At 37.1% G+C, this 21,147-nt stretch overlaps 1 protein-coding gene across 5 annotated transcripts in view; it reads right to left on the reverse strand.

Moving 5' to 3' along the window:
* The window catches only part of SPECC1L (sperm antigen with calponin homology and coiled-coil domains 1 like), a 121,771-nt gene that overhangs the window by 99,550 nt on the left and 1,074 nt on the right, over positions 1–21,147 (reverse strand). Inside the window, exon 2 of one of the 5 annotated variants that reach the window (XM_039847725.1) lies at positions 13,096–13,169. The exons of the other annotated variants lie outside the window; for them this stretch is intronic. The gene's annotated coding sequence lies outside the window, so the exon portion shown is untranslated. The remainder of the gene's footprint in view (positions 1–13,095; positions 13,170–21,147) is intronic. 5 annotated transcript variants of the gene reach the window in all.

Consider the following 21,147-nt stretch of genomic DNA (forward strand, 5'->3'; position numbering starts at 1 on the left):
AAATTTGACTTGAAACCCATTAGTTCCCCCTCTAACAAGTTCTGTCTTCAGTCTAAGTTACTTGTCCTCTCATGATCCTCATATCCAAAAAAAAGAGGTTTGATTCTAAGGAATCTCAAAAGTAACTTCTAATTTAAAAACCTTCTAACTTAATATAATTCATGTAACTGATGGCGATACTATGTATATAGGACAAAGCAATAAGGCTCTGTGGTATACCACTAGTACCTCCCTCTGGGTCTCAGAAACAGTAGCAAGAGCACGGCACTTAAAGTTAGGAGAACTGGGTTCTAGCTCCAGCTGTCATATAAGCCGTCTGACCATGGGCAAATCACACAAATCACTCCTTCAGTTCAAATCTTTGCAACTCTGTTCCCTCTCCTATAAAGAGGAGCTGAAAAAACCTAACTTAGAGTTCTTTTACAAAATAACATATGAGACAAAAAGAACAAAAATCCTGACATATTCACTCTAAAAGTTTTTTCGCCAGGGCTCAAAGGTCAGGAAAATGGTGTAACAATCCAAGATCAGAGATGGCAATTTATTTCAGTGATTCGGAAACTCCACCCTCCCTAATCATCCACCCATGAAAAACATACCAATCAAGTTTCAGAAATAATTCCAAAAGGACCTTAAGAATTTATCTTAACTGTCATTCTACTGTATCAAGAAGGATTCACCCTCAGTGGGGAACACAGATTGTCCTGGAAACCACTGGAGCTCTGAAGCCATCCCTCTCGGAGAAGCAACTTCGGCCCTGGTACAGTGTGGGACAGGAACCCTTGGTGGCAACTACAAGAGTGGTCCCCAATCCCTCCCTCCTGTAGTCACACCAGGATCTAGATTGCTGTCACTACCTTTTCTTTTAAACTCCTTCTAATCGCCTCCAATTAGAACTGTTTTTTCCTTCTTATATATAAAATGTATTGCTATTTTAAAATATTTAAATGTAATTGTTACTTAATTGCTATTTTTAAATCCACTATGCTTATTTAAAAAACAAGAATCTGGGGGACTAACCCACATGTCTGATCAAATATGTACCCCCAGGCAAGTTACTTAACCTCTCTGAAATCTTGGTTTCCTCACACGTAAAATGGGCTGATAACACGACCTACCTTAGGAGACTGTAGAGAGGATTAAATGAAATAATGAAACTAAAGCCCTTAAAAGGGTGGTAGCCCACAGTAAAGACGGGATAAATGTAAACTATCATAATTTATAGAACACACTACATGCCCAAAGTATGACTAATGCCTCATTAAAATAAAAGCAGCAACTCAAAAGACACTTTGTAAGAGAAACCCTTTATAAGGAATGACTAAAGATTGTTTTTACTTACTACTTAAATTATATACTATGGTGCACAGATGTCAACAAAACCCTTACTTCTGGTTCTTTCCCACTGAAAATTATATATCAAGAAATAACCAAAAATATATGGTAGGGAGTTCAGTAGAACAATAATCAAGAGACCTGAGTTGTGGGCGCGGGCCTGACACATATGCATGACCTTGAGCAAGTCATGCTAACTCTGAGCTTTGTTTATAAGGTGAAGAGAATGGATTAAGATCTTTCAGAAATTCAAAAATTCTGTTTTATAATTTGTACCCTCAGAACAAGGAATCATTTTTGAAAAGGAAATTGCTTATTAGTAATGATTTTTTTATGCCTATCAATATCTCACTAAAAAATCCAATAAGGGTTTTGACCCAAGCAATCTAAATACATTTATCTCTCCAATTTCACAAACTTCATATTTAAAATGTAGGGACCATGATGTTAAAATTGTAAGCTAAGAACAGATTTAAAATACTAAGGAGAAAGAATCACACAGTCAAGAGAAAAATTGAAATTTACCAAATTAGCTACATTGGGGTCAGTAAGTAAATGTTGCTAAATGAATCAAAACCAAGAACCAATCTGATAAAAGTATATGTACTACAAAAACAAAATGAACAATAAGAAATGTTTTAATAAATCATAAGGTACTAGACTGATCTTATAGTGAATTCCTCAACATATACATGTTTTTAACCTTATTGTAAATTATAACACACAATTAGAAAAATGCATTTAAATGTATACATTCTAATGACAGACTCAGTGTGAAATTCAAATGAAAAAGTCAAGGCTTACTCATAAGTAAAGCCTTGTCATATCAAAAAAAACAAACTGCATACATGCAAGTGGACATGTATTCAAGGTGTACGAAACAGACAGGAAGGAGGGAGAAGCCCAGGTGAGACGCCTTCACATGTGTGATTCTCTGCTAAGTCTGAATCCACATACAAAAGTCCATTACTGCGCAAAATATTTCAATTCTTACTAAGGTGCTTACTGACAAGTTTAAATGCTTATTTTTATTATAACACAATATTTTGTCATTTTTAAGACAGAATTTATTTTATGCCTAAAATTAGGCATGAAAAGTTAGGGTGTGATTATCAACTAATATGTACATTTAATATGGTAGTTCTACCTATTTCTGGAAATCAGTAATGCAAATTATGACTTATTGAGGAAAGATGGCATTTAGATCTACCTCTCCTCCACTTCTACCTCCACCCCTCGGAGAAAGGAACTTCATCCCAGTGTCATCTCTTTATCCCAGGTGTGTACTCCCCTTAAAAGCCTGCATGATCACAGAAGGAAGAAAACATAGCCCCTCTATGATTTCTATCTCCTACCCCTCAAAGCTACCTTCTTTCTGGTTGGCCACACTCTGTGAAGGGGGCCTGGAGGTTAAACAACAGGAGAAAGGCCATGCTGCTCAACTATGCCCAAGTGGACACCGAACTTAGTGATAAGGCGGCAATGAAGAGCCAGGCCAAAATAGTTCCAAGTAGAAGCACAGAGGTAAAGTCAGACTGAATGGGATGAAAAGTTGAGTAGGAGATGAAGGAAAAAGAACTTTTGAAAAATTTGGCTTTGTGAAGGATAAAGTCAGAGAGTAATGAGGAGGCTGAGACACTCTGCTGATGTTGCTATTGTTTAAATACCAAAGATGCCTGGAGACTGCCAGCTAGCAGGTGGTGGAAGCCACCAGCACAACCACATTTGATTTTCATAACTGCCCTATGTGGCTGGAAAGGAGGAAGAAACTGAAGTTAGAGAGATTAGCAGCTTGCTCAAAGTCTGAGCTCTTTCCACTAAACCACAACTAATGACAGCATGCTAGAAAAAAGGAGTTAATTATCAGCAACAAAAATTCAAAAGCACAACTCCATTTCCTCTTGTTTTGTCCACAGCCAAGCCCACTCATACTAATTTATAATTCTTATCTATTACTCGACAAAATTTAATACAGGGAAATATTTAGAAACAACTAGAAGCTCTCTGGATTTTTCAAACTTAGAACCTTAAGTCCTCTTCTTCTTACTGCTTTCTAAAGAATAAAACAAAAATCCTAATCTCATACCATGGTCTCTTCAGATCCATTTCTGGAGATATTCTCTCTTTGTAATTGAAGCTGGTGAAAGGCTGGTTAAACTACTGATAATACTTAACATTCCAGACAAGTGACAAGGCTGGAAAAGGATAGCCTAAAAGAATTTCTGGCTACAGTACACAAATAATTTTTCCAGATTTAGTCCAAAATAAATTGGTTCTCAAAGTTCAAAATCCCAGAATGCAAGAAATTTTGAGTCTCCTCTTCTAGCCACTCCCTCCTCAGTCAACGTTTCTGAATATTTATAAAAAGGAAACGTTTATTCAGGAGCCTTTCAAACCCTGGCTTTATGCTCAAATTTTTGGCAGGCAGTAAGTTATAAAATTCCACAATACTACATTCATAAAATTAACTGTCGGCCCTATTTTTAATTTAAAACATCATCTTTTTTTTTTTTGTACATGTATGACAAACTCTGATCCGAAACACAAAATGAAATATTTTCTTTTGTATTTCACTAATCACTGAAGTGTAAGAACATTAAAATCCTATAAAAATAAGCTTAAAATTTTAGATTTGAGAATTGTTTTGCCAATGGCACAAATGAAGTCTTTCTAAACCAAACAAGTTAAAATAGATAAGAATTTGAATTCAGTTTAATAAAAGTGAAATCTTTTTCCATAAGCATTTCACTGGTTCTGTAAAAAGAAAATTAATAAAAAATACTAAGGAGTACTTTTTCCTTGTGTCTACTGAATATAAGACAGCGGTCTCAACAGTGGGCAATTTTGCCCCTGAGGGAACATTTGGCACTGTCTGTAGATATTTTTGGTTGTCACAACTGGGGGGGAGGTGCTATTGGCACCAAGTGGGTACAGGTTAGTTGGGGCTAAACATCCTACAAAGCACAAGACAGACCCCACAACAAAGAACTATACAACCCAAAACATCAAGAGTACCAAGACTGAAAAACCTTGGTATAAAGGGGTTGATTTAAACCTGGGGGAAGGGGAGCTGTTCATCTTTCTGACCATATCATAAAGTAGGCCTTAACTCTTAACTGCGCAGACATCCTGTTGAGTTCAGTAAGCCAACTCAACAGAATTGGCTAAAAGAGAAGGGTGAGTCTATACCACAGGGTCTGTTACTCCCTTAAATTTCCATCCACATTTCCTGGGTAAGACAGCTCAAAGAAGGGCTCTCTCTGATCTTCCAGAATGCTTGGCACAGATTGACAAACCCAAACGGATGGTCAAAATTCACTGTTCTCCAGTCCCTCTGAAACCTCACAATAGGAAAAGAAGGGAACTAAAACTTGAGGGCCTGATACACGCCAAGTGCCATGCTGGGGTTTCACGCACATCATTTCATTCCATCCTCCATCTGAGGAGGTGGGTGTGATCATCAGGTCCACTGTAAAGAAGATAACCAAAACCTTCCACAGCTGGCAAATGCTAAAGGAGGGGTCTGAAGAGGCCTAACTCCAAATCTCACGCCATTCCACCATAGCTTGGTAACTCCCAGGGTTGTCTTTATCTCAAGGGGTGGCCTGTACGGTGAGACTACAGAGGGCTTTTGGGATGCTCTGTCTTCAGAGACATTTAAAAACGATAGAGATGTATCTTGACAACTGAAGAAAGGGCTTCGGCTTACAGCCTTCTCTCCTCTCTGTCCCTATCACCCCTGCCAGCCCCGCCTGGCCACTTTCTATGTCATGCAGCTTCTTCCAATTGGTGTATTATTACACCAAATAAAACATCTATTAATTGAAAACTCCGTCCTCCTTCAAAGCCAATCTCAAAGGACAAATATAGTTCAAGTTCCCTTAAAGCCTAGCTTAGAGGAGCTACATCATCCAATATCCACATTCACACCTTGTCTCTCCCACCGTGAAGCCCCCAACACTTAGACTGTACTTCTTCTAGTACTTATCAACACACCTTCAAAGGGCAGTATGTATAGACTTCTCCCACTGGCTTCACTTAGAATGCAAATGTCATATATATGATGCAAGACAGGGCCAGCGCCTTAACGACATCATTCAATAATTACATAGAGAATGAAACCAGACACCAGAAAAACAGACAAAATCAAAGCTATAATGTGAATAGCCCAAATCACTGCTGAAAAGTACATGAGTGTCAGAAGTAAATCCTAGCAACTCTTTCCAGACAGGTGAGTTAATCACCTGTTAAACAATTCACAGCCCGTTATAAAACATCCTATAACTGAGTGGAGAACTTCTGTTCACTTATTAGTGGTAGAATGAGGATGTACAAGGGAAAAAAAGAGGAAAACAGTGGAAAGCAATTCCTTCTGAGTTCAAAATGTCATGGTCCACACTTCCTTGTTAAAATGCTGAGACACACCATATAACTCAATTACAATGATTCTGCTATTATCAATTTAGGATCAGACTGCTTGTCTCTACTGTATGAGTAATGTAATCAAGCACTAAAGCTCAATGTCAGAATTTCAATATAACATAATCAGGTATTAAGAAAACAGAACTTGTAAAATAAATGTTTCTTTTCAATCCTTCATTCTAATTTTTAAGAAGCAAAATTTCAAGAAAAAAAGTAAAATTACAGAATATTACATGATGTTAACAAACTCTGAATTTCAGTAAAGTTACTAGTAGTAGATGTTAAGAATAATAGACTACCCACAATTTAGCAGGTGGGACTCTTCAAATACTAAGCCTTCGACCCTATTTTCTGTGTTCAAAACATTACCAAAACCCTATACACATATACATGTCTCTGAGAATGCTGCCTATCTAATCCGATTTACTAAATAAATGAGTATAGGCATACCTCGGCAAGATATTGTAGGTTCTCCTCCAGACCACGATAAAGCAAATATCGCAATATAGCAAGTTACATGAATTTGCTGGTTTCCCAGTGCAAAGAAAAGTTATGTTTACACTATGCTGTAGTCTATTAAGTGTGCACATTATGTCTAAAAAAATATACACATACCTTAAGAAATATCTTATTGCTAAAATTACTAACCATCATCTGAGCCTTCAGCGAGTCATACTCTTTTTACTCGTGGAGGGTCTTGCCTTGATGTTTGATGGCACTGACTGATCAGGGTGACAGCTGCTGACAGCTAGGGTAGCTATGGCAATTTCGTACAATAAGAAAACAATGAAGTTTGCTGTATCAACTGACTCTTCATTTCACAATGATTTCTCTGTAGCATGCAATGCTGTCTCATAACATTTACTTAGAGAACTTCTTTCAATCCTCTCAAACTCTGCTTTATCAATTAAGTTTATGTAATATTCTAACTCCTTTATTGTCATTTCAATAATCTTCACACAACTTCACCAGGAGTAGATTCCATCTCAAGAAACCACTTTCTCTGCTCATCCCTAAGAAGCAACTTCTCATTCATTAAAGTTCTATCATGAGGTTGCAGCAATTCAGCCACATCTTCAGGCTCCACTTCTAATTCTAGTTCTCTTGCTCTCTCTACCACTTAAGTTACTTCCCTCCACTGAAGTCTTGAACCCCTCAAAGTAATCCACGAGGGTCAGAATCAACTTCTTCCAAACTCCTGTTAATGTTGATATTTTGACCTCTTCCATGAATCATGAATGTTTTTAATAGCATCTAAAATGCTGAATCCTTTCCAGAAGATTTTTCATTTACTCTGCCCAGATCCATCACTACTTATGGCAGCTACAGCTTTATGAAATGTATTTCTTAAATAGTAAGACTTGAGAGTTGAAATGACTCCTTGATCAATGGACTGCAAAGAGATGTAGTGTTAGCAGGCATGAAAACATTAATCTCATTCTCTTGGGTGACCAGATACACTGTTAATGAGCAGTAATATTGTGAAAGGAAATCTTTTTTTTTTCTGAGCAGTAGGCCTCAACAGTGGCCTTAAAATACTCAGTAAACCATGCTGTAAACAGATGTGCTTTATCCAAGCTTTGTTATTCCACTTACACGACACAGGCAGAGCAGATTTAGTATAATTCTTAAGGACCATAGGAATTTTGGAATGGTAAATGAGCATTGACATCAACGTCAAGTCACCAGCCGCATTAGCCCCTAACAAGAAAGCCTGTCCTTTGAAGCGCTGAAGCCAGGCACTGACTTCTCTCTGGCTATGAAAGTCCCAGATGGCCATCTTCTTCCAATTTAAAGCTGTTTCATCTACAGTGAAAATCTCTTTAGTGTAGCCACCTTCATTATCTTAGCTAGATCTTCTGGATAACTTACTGCAACTTTTACATCAGCATTTCCTATTTCACCCTGCACTTTTGAGACAGTTTCTTTCCTTAACCTTCTGAACCAACATCTGCTAACTTCAGACTTTTGGTCTGCAGCTTCCTCACTTCACTCAGCCCTCACAGAATTGAAGAGAGTTAAGGCCTGCTCTGGATTAGGCTTTGGCCTAAGAAAATGTTGTGGCTGGTTTGATCTTCTATCCGGACCACTAAAACTTTCTCCCTATCAGCAATAAGGCTGTTCTGTTATTGTTCTGTTATTATCATTCAAGTGTTCACTGGAGTAGCACTTTTAATTTCCTTCAAGAACTTTTCTTCCGCATTCACCATTTGGCTATTTGGCACAAGAGGCCTAGCTTTCAGCCTATCTCAGTTTTCATATGCCTTCCTCACTAAGTTTAATCATTTCTAGCTTTATGTAAAGCCAGATGTATGATTCTTTCATTTTAACATTCAGAGGCCACTGTAGGGTTATTAATTGGCCTAATTTCAATATCGATATGTCTGAAGGAATAGGGAGGCCTGAGGAGAGGTAGAGAGATGGGGGAACAGCTAGTTGGTAGAGCAGTCAGAGCACACATTTATTGATAGAATTTGCTGTCTTATATGGGCATGTTTGTGTGGCGCCCCAAAACAATTACAATAGTAACATCAAGATCACTGATCACAGATCACCATAACAAGTATAATAACAATAATAAAGTCTGAGATAAAATACTAGAATTAAAATGTGACAGAGACATAAAGTGAACAAATACTGTTGGAAAAATGGCACTGAGAGACTTGCTTGACCCAGGTTACCACAAACCTTCAATGTGTAAAAAACGCAGTATCTGCAAAGCGCAATAAAATGTGGTAAGCCTGTAACTTGACCATTCTAGCTTAAAAAACAGCCATCCCTTATAAGGACTTCAAAACACAAAATCAATAGATTTAAAAAAAAAAAAAGAGCAAAGAGTAGCATTGTTCTGGGCCTTAACACTAAACACACAGCATATGATACAGGAGGCAGATCTCTAAATAGCAGCTTGGTACACATGCTGGCGTATACTTGTGAATTTATGTACCTAGTGGAAAGAGCTGATTATTTGGGTAGAATCTGGGTTCAAATGCTAGCTCCACCACTGGTTATGTGGCTCTGGGCATAGTACTCATCTCCAAACGTCAGTTTTCTCATTAGTTGGTGGAGATGAAGAACTACCACAGAACACTGTTACGAGAACCGTATCAAATGTGTAAACTAACGAGGACAGCACTCGGCATACAGAAAGAAGTACAGTAAGTATTAATGTCGTTTCCTCTTCACTACAGTCAGAAAGGCAGAGTTCCCTTTATCCTAAACTTATTTTTTCTTATCTCTTCACAGTACTAGCAAAACTATAACACTCTCTCTTTCCATTACAATCCCCATGGTTTTTCTTACTCCCTGGCTTAAGCAGAGAAGCTTCGGGTATTCTTCCAGGCAACTAGAAACCTCATAGTTCCAGTCTAAGTGTGTGCCATCTTCTCCCAAACCTAACCTCCACGCTTTCGATCACTGCTGACACCTAATTCAATATGGCCTTCCTTTACCTTCGTCAGTCAGCTACAAACTTACACTTACCTTCCCTTTGTCTCTAGTGTCCAACCCCTTCTTGTCCCACTCATTGCTTCCACCCTGCTTCAGTCACTCCACTGACCTTTCATCATGCTTCCTTGACTGACATAGATCTCTCCCTGATCCTTTCTGCGGTCTTTCAAATTAGCATTCTTCTTTTTCAATTGTTGCTTTTTAAGATGAGATAATGGTATTGTGGTTATGTTTTTTAAAGATTTTTCATTAGTTAAATTAGAAAATAATAGCTCTCTGGGAAATTCTCAAATACTTGGAAGCTAACACACTTGTGAATATTTTGTATATGAGTCAAAGAAATCAAAAGGGAAATTAGAATGTATTTTGAAAAGAATGAAAATGAAAATGAACACGATATAACAAAATTTGTAGAATTCCCCTAAAGCAGTACTTTAAGAGTAAACTGATAACACTAAACACCAAACACCTATATTAGAAAAGACAAGTCTCAAACCAAAACCCCAGCTTCAACCTTAAGACACAAGAAAAAGAAGAGCAAATGAAACTCGAGCAGAAGGAAATAAAGCTCTGAGCAAAACTCAGTGAAACAAAAAAGAGGGGAAAAGAGATTAATGAAATCTAAAATGGGGTCTTTTAGAACATCAATAATACTGATAAAACTCTAGCCACACATCAGGAGAAAAAGACACAAATCACCAATATCAGGAATGAGAGGGGTGACAACACTACAGATTTTACAGCTATAAAGACAATAAAGATTATGAATGTTATGCCAATAAAATCAACAACTTAGATGAAATAAAATTCTTGAAACTATCTAACTCAACTCAAGAAATAATAGAAAACCAGAAGGGCCCTATATTTATTAAAGAAATTGAATTTATAGTTAAAAATATTCTCATAAAGAAAACTCCAGCCCTAGGATATATTCCCTAGGAAATTCTACCAAACATTTAAAGAGGAAATAAAACAAATTCTACACAAATGCTTCCAGAAAATTGATAACAGAATACTTCCCAACTCATTCTATAAAGCCAGCATTACAGATACCAAAATCTGACAAAGACATTACCAAAAAAAAGAAAACTACAAATAATACGTCTCATGAAAATAATAAAATTCTAAGCAAACTTTTAGCCAACTGAATCCAACAATCTAGAAAAAGGATAACACAACATGACCAAGTAGGGTTTATCCCACAAATGTAAGGTTGGTTTAAATTCAAAAAATCAATGTAACTCATATGAACAAACTAAAAAAGAAAAAACATGATCATCTCAATAGACACAGAAAAAGCGCTAGGCAAAAGCCAACATTCATTCCTGATTTAAAAAAAAAAACCAAAAAAACCAACCTTTAATTAAAACAGTGAAAGGGAACCTCCTTGTGTGATAAAAAGTACCTATGAAACATCTACATTTAATATACTTACTGGCATAAGAATGAATGCTTTCCCCTTAAGATCAGGAATAAGGAAATTCGCTCTCACCACTTCTATTCATTATTGTACTAGAAGTTCTTAGTGCAATAAGGTGAGAAAAAGAAACAGGCATTCAGACTGGAAAGGAAGAAGTAAAACTCTTTTATTTGCAGACATCACTGAGGAATGTCAAATGTTATGTACAAAAAAAGCTACTAGAACTAATAAGTGAGTATAGCAAGACCTCAGAATATAAAATCAGCATATAAAAATCAATTATATTTCTATATATTAGCAATGAACTAGAAATTGAAACTTTTAAAAATATTTATAATAATATCAAAATAGATGAAATATTCAGGGATAAATCTGACCAAAAGATGAAAGATCTGTACACTGAAAACTACAAAATATTGCTAAGATAAAGATCTAAATAAACTGAGAGATATACCATGTTTATGAGTCAGAAGCCTCACTATTGTTTAGTCAATTCCCTCAAAATTTATCTATAGATTCAACACAATTCAAATCAAAATTCCAGCAGGCTTTCCAGTCAAAAGTGACAAGCTGACTCTAAAATTCATATAGAAATGCAAAGGGCCTAGAATTGACCATTGTTGAAGCTGGGTGATTATATCACACGTGTTTCATTATATTATTTTCTCTACTTTGTACACGCTTTAAATTTTCCATAGTGAAGAAATATTTTATTTTAATAGAGACTGAGATGCTTATCAGGCACAAATAAACACAAAATATTCTTCCTTTAAATTTTTCATCATATCACAAAAATGGTTTCCTTCTTCCTATCACCAAAAGTCTAACCCCGGGGCCTGGTTTCCCAGGTCTTCTAACTAGTCCTCTCTACTTCCTGTTTCCTAAGATAGGAGTCAGCAAACTACACTCCAAAGGCCAAATGCAGCCCATCACTTGTTTCTGTACAGTCCACACACTAAAAATATTTTTTTGCATTTTTAAATGGTTAAGGAAAAAATCAAAAGTATGTATCATAACATCAAAAACTTACATTTAAATTCCACAAAGAAACTTTTATTTAAACAGTTATGCTCATTAATTTACTTATTTCTGTGGCTACATTTGTGCTACAATGACAGAGCTGATTAGCTACAACACAAATCATAGGACTTGCAAAGTCTAAAATATTTACTATCTGGCTTTTAGATAGTGACAAAGAAAAACTTTGTCAACCTCTACTCAATATGTCTTCTCCTCCCTTAGCTGACTAAATCCTTCACCTCAGGAATGCTCATTACAGCCTCTCCTTTGTTCAAGCCCCAGCTACTCCTGAAAACCCAAATTCCCTTTTCCTCTTTTCCAAATCTTAGACATTCTCAGCAACTTATGTGGAAACAGGTAAGCAAAACATTTGTTACTATAGTGACTGAGGCCTCAAAGTTGCTGTCCCTGTGTAGACAAGGGTGGCTGATGACCCCCTACTCATTTCCAATCTTTCAAAGCAGATTGGCAGACTGCAGCTACGATGGAGAAAGCACACGATGCAGGGCACTGATAAAATTGCTCGAGTAAGCACTGTGATGTGTGTCAGTCCTCCTGCTGCAATGTCATCACTCAACATGTATCACTTAACAGTAAAGCTAAAAGAAGAACGTCTCCACAGATAGCAACTCAAGACAGCATAATTCCAAACAGGAATTAGGAAGAAAAAGCTTATGAGGGGAAAAAGAAAAAAAAGAAAACCTGTCACTCCAACAATTTAGAGACTCTCACAAACTGTTGTTAATGAAGACACAATCAAGAGGCAGTCAGCCCTTCACAGGGAGGGAAGCCTTCAAAGGAGAGGCACAGCAGAACTTCAGCTGGAACACTGCAGCGCATCAGGTGTACTGACTTCTCTGAGTTGGTACAATACATAAGGTGGCAAACCTGCTGGGCCTAAAACCCAGGGATCACTATCATCTTTGCATGCCATTTGAAACATAAGAAATAAGAAATCTGAACTGTATTTCTGTGACTTAAGTCCTAGACAGGCAACCCTGACCTTCTGTAAACAGAATGTTTTCATCTCCAATGTTTTTTCACTGTTACTGAGGTATAACTGACATAATTATAAGATATTTAAAGTGTACATCATGGTGACTGACATACATTGTGAAAAAATTCCCACCATCTAGTTAATTTACACATCCATCACCTTATTTATTTGTTTATTTATTTATTGGTGAAAATTATCTCCAAAGTGGCAATCTAGAGGAACCAGATTTGGGAAGGGTACAGGTGCTGTCAAAGGTTAGGATTTGATCTTATCGTCCACGAATTACTGGTAAGAGGAAAACTATAAAGAAAGCCTCTAGAAGACTTGCTTCTGTGAAGCAATGTGGGTATTTTGGCTGACCATAACCTTGGCTATCCACACAACACAGTAGGGCTATTCCAAGGGTATTAATACAATTCTGAGCAGAAATAAATCATTTGCTTTATACTACCTGGATCCAGGAAGACAGGAATCCAAGTTAGATTCTCGTGCTTCTGAGAGGGCCCATGGGTACTCTGTGCAGTTCTAGAACAACACCAGAAGGAGAGAATCTAATAACCAGCCTGTCTCCAATCCAGACGGCTATAGAAACAACTTAAAAAAAAAAGAGACTTTTCACACTCAGCAAGTAAGGATAACTGTTTTCAAATTTAAGAAGATCCAGACACAGGAATAGGACTAGTGAGTCAAAGTTACCGAGACAGATTCCAGGGCAGCTAATAATCAGAGATGCCCCAACAACAAATGAACTGCCTTTAAGAGTATTTTTTTTTTCTCCTCCCCACTCACCAAAGCATTCTAGTGGGGCTGGGAGAACTGCTGCATAAACAGACATAAGCTGAAATGTGAAGTTCTTGCACTGACCTTAGCTAGATACTCAGATATTCACAATGGTTCACCTTTAATGGCTCCAAACAACAGTGGTATAACTTCAATTATTTCAAAAAGCTTCATATTGTACTTAGCGGGGAGAATTCTCCTAGCTCACTTTTTGACTTGCCTGTTTCTCTTACTAACCTCTTTTTCAATACAGCTACCCTCTCAACTCAAATCTCCCAGCCTTACTTCTGACACAGCATAGCAAAGAGACTTGATCACTGAAAAAATATCTAAACTCTGGGCTATGACAACTTTTGTAAAAAATATTCTTCCTCAGAAGTCACTCTCTGACATCAATGCAAAACTTGCCACTGCTGACCACCCTCTCTCCCCATTTGCAGTATATAGTTCTTCTGGCCAGGTAAATGCAAAACCCTTGTAGACTTTTATATTTTACGCTATCACATGAAAATAGGAACAAAATAGGATAATAACCTTGGGTGGTTGTCTCTGAGGACAATGAGCCTTGGGTGAGAAAGCGAATACTGTGTTAATCTTCCAGGAGAAAATCTCATACTTCTTTAGTAAATCCTTTCCTTAGCCTACTATCACAGTATACACTCAATTTTTATTTCCAATTTTTAAAATTCCCATAAGAATATATTAGAAAAAAATATAAATTCCAAATTCATAGTTGTCATTATATTTAAAATATGAAAAAAATAACATTCCAAATGTGAGAAAAATGAACCAAACAAAATTATCATTATATATTACCAAGACCATTCCATATTAAAAACTTGTTTCTGAGTGGCTTAAGGGAGAAGAGGCATGATATTAGGAAAGAAAAGAGAGACGACTCAGCCAAGTGCTTAGTCAAGAAAGGGTATAAAGGGAGGAAGCAAAGAAGAGAGTAAAAGAGGAAAGTGGACTTTCATAAAACAGCAGGCATCAAGTTTAATCCCTCATCCATCATCCTACCACACTCCCACAGCTTTTTTTACTAGGTGGTAACTTGAAAGGTCAGCCCCTTCAATTCTTGGGCAGTTTTTCATGTATGAAACCAAATATCATTGCAACTTTAACTACCATTTACCAGGGCATCTGCCAAAGCAACACAAAATAGATCCATCCCTCTTCCCTTGTGAAAGCTCTTCACATATTGCAAAAGAAACAATGTCCTACCTAGGTTTTCTATTCTTCAGGCTAACCAGTACTGTAGTTCCTTCAATCACAGGACAAACGCTTTCTAGCTGAAAGGCAGCAGCATGTTATAGTGAAAAAAATATAGGTCTTTTTAGTCAGAAACCCGGAGTCAGATGCAAGCTTGGCCTTTGGTTAGTTCTGTATTCTTAAGGTTGATTAGCTCTGTATTCTTAACTCATTTCCTCATTTACAAAATTAAGGAAAATAATAGTTATGCTAACTATCTCAAGAAATGTTGCCTGAGGACCACATTTAATGAAATGCAAACATGAAATGTAAGTTTTTTCAACTATGCTGCTATAGGTGCTCATTAAATTCCGTGGTACTATTAATATAAACTTCATAAACTTTATGAATTTTACAAATAAAGTTTTAGAATCCAACCCACCTAAGCACATGTGGTAGGGGAGGGAGAGTCAGAAGCGAAGGCAGGAGGAGGTAACAAAGAATCACACTGCAGCTAGATGGTATCCTGGTTGGCATTTATAGTCTACACTAGCCCTTCAGAAATACTTTAACATAAACTTGCAGGTTGAATTTTTTTTTTCAATTTAAAAACAAAGACCGTTAATAACTAAAATGTCAAAAAAAAATTTTTACAAAATGTCATTCTATTAACCACAGTGAAATTCTAATTAATAAATGATCTGTATTCCATCATGATCAACCTCCTCAGCCAGACTGGAGGGTCTGGCTGAGCAAGCCACTGACCTGGGTGAGTAACAGGAAGATGAATAAATTGGTGTCTACAGTGTGCATTTCTAACTTCATTTCAAAGTCAAATTTTAAAAAAAAATCAGAACAGAAACATTTATTTTAACTGCTTATTTTACTTCTAGGACCAATAGAGAGGTAGGTTAGCACAGGCCCAGCTAGGCTGCCTATCGATATAATCTGCCCTTCAAGAGGACATGGTTTTTATCTCCAGGCCTCACCACTCTAAGTGACCCAGATCATTTTCCCTAGACAGCAACATAAATAACTTAAAGTAGGCTTTACTGCAGGGTACCATCTTAATAATTCATAAGGCAATATAATAAATACATAAAAGTTCAGGAAGAAAACAAGACTCTTGAAAGGGCCTGGCAGTTTTGCCATGTCCCCCAAAAGTACTCTCAGCTGCATCCATCAGAAATTTCCAGCACATATACCTCACCCAGCTTTTGGTGAAAGGCGTACATTACTTATCAAAGTAAGAGGATGTGGATACAATTTATAAATGTGCAAACTCTGCTACCAAGGACATACACACTTATCTTTCAGGCTCATCAGCTGATTTACCAGAAAAACTCCATATCCACATTAAACAGTTTTTTCGAATTTTTATTTTATAAAGATGTTTCCACATTTGCCTGCAAGGTGATTAATACTAACATTGCTACAGCAACGTCCTTCGATACTTCACATACACTACTCAGCAAGCTGCCACAGACTCAAAAATACACAGGTAAAACCCTATGCTATATTACTTTTTCCTGACTTCCCACTCCCTCTCGCACTAGAAAGTAAACTCTAAGGATGGCAGAAGGTTTTGTTTTGTTCGATGCTGTTGCCCTAGAGCCTAAAACAATCCCTGACACATAACAGCCACTTAATAAAAGTCTCCTAAATTGAATGAGTGAATGAATGAATGGTATACTTATACTATGGAATAGTTCTACAAAGCTATTAATCACAATGAATTAAGAGTACTAACAACTGTGTGAATGAAATTTCCAGAAGTATTAAAAAAAACAGAAGTGGAAGTGTCAAAAATATGATTCTATTATTTTAAAAGTATACCCCAAAAGCCCATACACTAAAGAGGAAGTGGAGAACTTGGAACTGTCATACACTGCTGGTAGGAATGTAAAATGGTGCAGCTTTTGAGAAACAGTGTGGTTCCTCAAAGGTTTAACACTGCTACCATATGACCCAATGATTCCACTCCTAAGTATATACCTAATAGAAATGAAAACATATGTCCTAACAAAAATTTATACAAAAATGTTCATAGCAGCATTATTCATAATAGCCAAAAAGTGGAAAAAGCCCAAATGTCCATCAACTGATAAACAGATAAACCATGGACCATTATTTGGACATAAAAGGAATGAGTACTATTACATGCTACGACATAGATAAACCTTGAAAACATTATGCTAAATGAAAGAAGCCAGACAAAAAGCCATAAACTATACGATTCCACTTGTATGAACTATCCAAAATAGGCAAATCCATACAGATAGAAAGTAGATGAGTGATCACCAGAAGCTGGGGGGAGTGGAGAATGGGAAGCGACTATTAATAGGTGTGAGGTTTCTTTCTGAGGTGATAAAAATGTTCTGGAATTAGAGAGTGGTGATCAATGCACAACTTTGTGAATATACCAAAAACCACTGAAATGTACATTTCAAAAAAGATGAACTTTATGGTATATGAATTATATCTCAATAAAGCTGTTATTTTAAAACATCCATGTTTGCAAACGCATACATGAATGAATACATGAATATATAAGGCTTTCATGTATTCAAGTGAATAACCATACTCATGTATTCATGTGTTCGAATGAATACAAAAATGATGCAGAAATGCTGTGAAAGGCTGGTGAGCTTGATGATGGAGTCTGGAGTGGAGAAGGAGACAAGTGTTGAGGCAAGGAGATAAAAATCTAAGAGACTAAAAAAAAACCCAAGGCTAAAGCCTTGAGTGAGGGTACTGGGCAACGCTGAATAAGTGTGAATTGAAATGAACGTAAAGAATAAAAATGAGGGAACTAGAGTTGAAAAATGCAGCAGATAATTTGCAACAGGGGAGAGAAAGCAAACCTGAGCAACTGTAGTAATTGAGCTTGCAAGAAAATGCAGGCTGCCAGAAAGGGAAAAAAGAATGAAAACATGGGACAAAAGATTTAAGACAGGCCCAAACCCACCAAAGGTTTAAAAAAAAAAAAGGTCTTCAGGAAGAAATTCCAATAACTCCTGCTCAAGACTTCATGGGCCTAGTGGGGTAGAACCAAAACATTACAAGCAGCAGCTTCTGGGGAAAGAAAGAAGCGGGACTCGGGATACTGTCTCCTAGGTGGGAGAAAATGGGCATCTGCTGGGAGAAAGAGTCCAACTGTCGCCGTTCTGAAAAAAAAGGAGCCCCAACAGACAAGCCTGTCTTGGGAATTCCCAATGGAACAGGTGCCACTGGAAAATGAGTTGGAATTTTTCCCAAGAACATGAGAAGGGAGAAAAGAAAAAAGGGACAACTTTAATTTTTAACAAATATTTCTTGACAATCTTAACACTGCTGCCAGTTCTTTGCATGCCTCTTTCCTAAGCTTAATAACCAGAGTCTTTTTTTTCTTTTGCAGAAGCTCAGTTCTTTTGAAAAGTGTGATATGGGGCTTTTTAAAAAAGACAAAAGATATTTTTTCTCTTTAACTCTTCTATTTTCCCTAAGTTATATGCACAACAGACAAACAAACTCTATTATCTTATTCTCTTAAACATTTACTATTCAAACACATCAAATTAAAAAAAAAAAAAAAAAAAAAACCTCAATGTGGAAGGTATACAACATAAAAAAGCGAGATGCATAATGCTTCCAGAGCTGAGAACAAGGATGATGCCTACCTGGTTTCTGGATGACAAAATAGACACTAGAGAGAGTATCCTTCAAGAAGTAGGATTTGTTAGACACTAAGATACAATGAAATGGACTTTGCAAGTTGGTGTGCATGACTGGAAGGTGTCGCAAGACTGGTGAGGTCAAGTGCACCTGGAGTGAAAAGCTCCTTAAGGACAGGGACTAAGTGGTTCACTTCCTCTGTAGCATTGACAAGCCCAGCACATACTGCACCCAGCAGATGCGACAACTTTGTGTCAAGCCATACACTTTGTGATGCACTGTGGTGTCACAGGCTAGTGGCGGGAAGCAGATAAAACGCGGGGTGCCAAATCCTAACCGGACAGGCTGCTAGACAAGTCTGAATGAGACAGGATAAGGAATATCTTCCAGGCAAGGTAATATCTGAGCAGAGTTTTGAAAGTGATAATTAGATGAAGTGAGAGAAGAACATTCTAGCAGAGGTAGACAAGGAAACTGGAGAGAGTTCAAGGGACCAAGAGCTGTTCGGCAAAGTTCAATGAAGCGCCCAAAAAAAGGTGGAGGAAAGATGAAAGTGGAGGCCAGAGCCCAGTGATGAAACATCCTGGATACCAAGCTAAAGAATGGTAGATGTGATTATGAAGATAAAGTCAAGGAGACACTGAAGGATTTTAAATTGCGGGGGTGGGGGTTAGGTGGTGACTATGAACAGATTACTATTTTGGAAAGACACAGGAAGGACCAAAAAATAAAGAAAAGAGCTATAATAAAAACGTGGGAAAAAAGTCAGGAAAAACACTGTTAACAGATCTGCACTCTCTTCGCTCACAGACAAATTTCCTTTATGGAGTTACCAAATTATCTTTTGAATATGGAGAGCTTCAGAGGTGGCTGAAAGCAGTCAGTCCTCTGAACGTAGAAATAAGTATTATGAAGAATTAGAGTGCATTATTAATTTTAATTCAAGACACTTATAAAATGTATATTTGATAATGTATATTTGAGATATTGTAGTTTTGTGAGTACACAAATAAAAGATTTATAACTCGAAATCTTATCTGTTAACAGCAGACCACAATAAATTTTAAAGACTTTACAGACACAAAGATCATCTGTTACATTCACTTTGTAACAGACCATAGCCACTTCATATCTGAAATACAATCTGTAAACCTAATTTCTCGATGGTCCTGTTGTTTCATAGCAAAAGACTGAGGCCACAATACTAAGAGATTTCTGAGCTGACAGAGAAGCCCCATGGGGGTTCTTTACCTCCACAGTTAGTCTATTCAGCACTAACAATTCCAGAGGAATTTCCCTGGCTAGGCTCATTTTGTTGGCACAAACACAAACACATAAAATATCCTGACGTTTTATATCCAGTAGGAAAGGATGATGAGAATAGGAATATCTTTAATACCAAGCAAATTTAACAGGGGTTTCTTGGTTGCCTGTAGATTGTGACTAACAACCACAAAGTAAATTCATATTTACTCTTTAAAAATAATCTACATGTTAATCTTAACAGCAAAAACCTCAGGAACTTTTTCCTAAACTCCCTAATAACAGCAAAACAACAGGTTCTAGGCTCTTTATTTCTAAAAATATCTTATTCTGATAACTAACTTTGTACTTGCCATGTATAATCACCATATACCACCAATTACTATCACCATTTACCATCATTTCATAAAAGATGCTTAATTTTAACACCAGAAAATAACTTTTGTTCTCAATATGATAAAGCCTACTCAACATTTCATTTCAAGGGCCTGACTAAGAGTCTCCAAAATTTGTGCTCACCAACTTATGATGTCCCCACTCCGCGTCTTTGAGGAGAGACCACAAACAATGTCATGGAACTGATGAGAAGACTCAGTTCTCCCCCTAGCTGAAGAGGACCCTATAATCAAGGATCCGTCAAATGTTAAGTTAGCATCTCAAGCTCCTTTCCATCTCTTCCCCCACTCCACGCACTTTACAGAGGGGGAAATGAAGGTCCAGAAAAGAAAACAGGCTCGCCCAAAGCCGTAAAGCTAAGAGAATTTCTCTAGCCTACTGACACCCTGTCACCATTCCCCTACTGAGCTGGACAGTTTGCATAACACCATGTACAAGTTAACCATGTGATCTAAGTATGGATATGGTTATAAGGCAAGTCATGTATTATGAAAACTAAACCCTGATAATTTTGAACCAAAGCAATACTATTATCTGAGTCATCTAAAATATAAGATTTACTGTGTCAAGTCAGTTATAAGGAGAATCTCTGCTTCAGAGAAATCCCATCTCAAAGTGACATACTGCACTGCAGATACACACCCTAAAAGTTCAAGTTTAAAACAGAAATTTTGATACAAATGTCGCCTTAAATACAGCTATAATTACTTTCCACTCACTATAATACTATACTTGACTGACACTCAGATATTTGGACTACTAAGGCACACAATGATAACTTTCCTTACTGGCACAATATTCACTTTCTTACTGAAAATGCCAAAAAAATCCCTACGTACTTTGACTATACATAGACAATTAGGAAGCTTTCTCCAGCTACCAAAAGTTGATGAGTCTTAAAGGCTGCTTGGTGCACACTAAATCTGAAAGAAAGAGACATTTTAAAAAGAAAAAAGTTACTGGATCAGCCATTTCTTTATAGAAACAATTTTATCCAGACCAATACTCTACCTCTTATATCATATACCCTTCTGTATCGGGTTGGTTACTTCATAACATACATACATACAGATGTACATGTATACATATAATGTTGATGTCTGCCAAAGTCTAAGAGCGCAGCCTAATTTCATCTCAAGATGCATCCTCCTGGGTGACAGCAAACGCTGTTGGGCTCTGAAACATTTTTAGTTTCTTGAATCTGTTGTAAACTGAGGAA

Source organism: Pteropus medius, unplaced genomic scaffold (genome assembly GCF_902729225.1).
Source record: "Pteropus medius unplaced genomic scaffold, Ma_sr-lr_union100, whole genome shotgun sequence".
NCBI lineage: Eukaryota > Metazoa > Chordata > Mammalia > Chiroptera > Pteropodidae > Pteropus > Pteropus medius.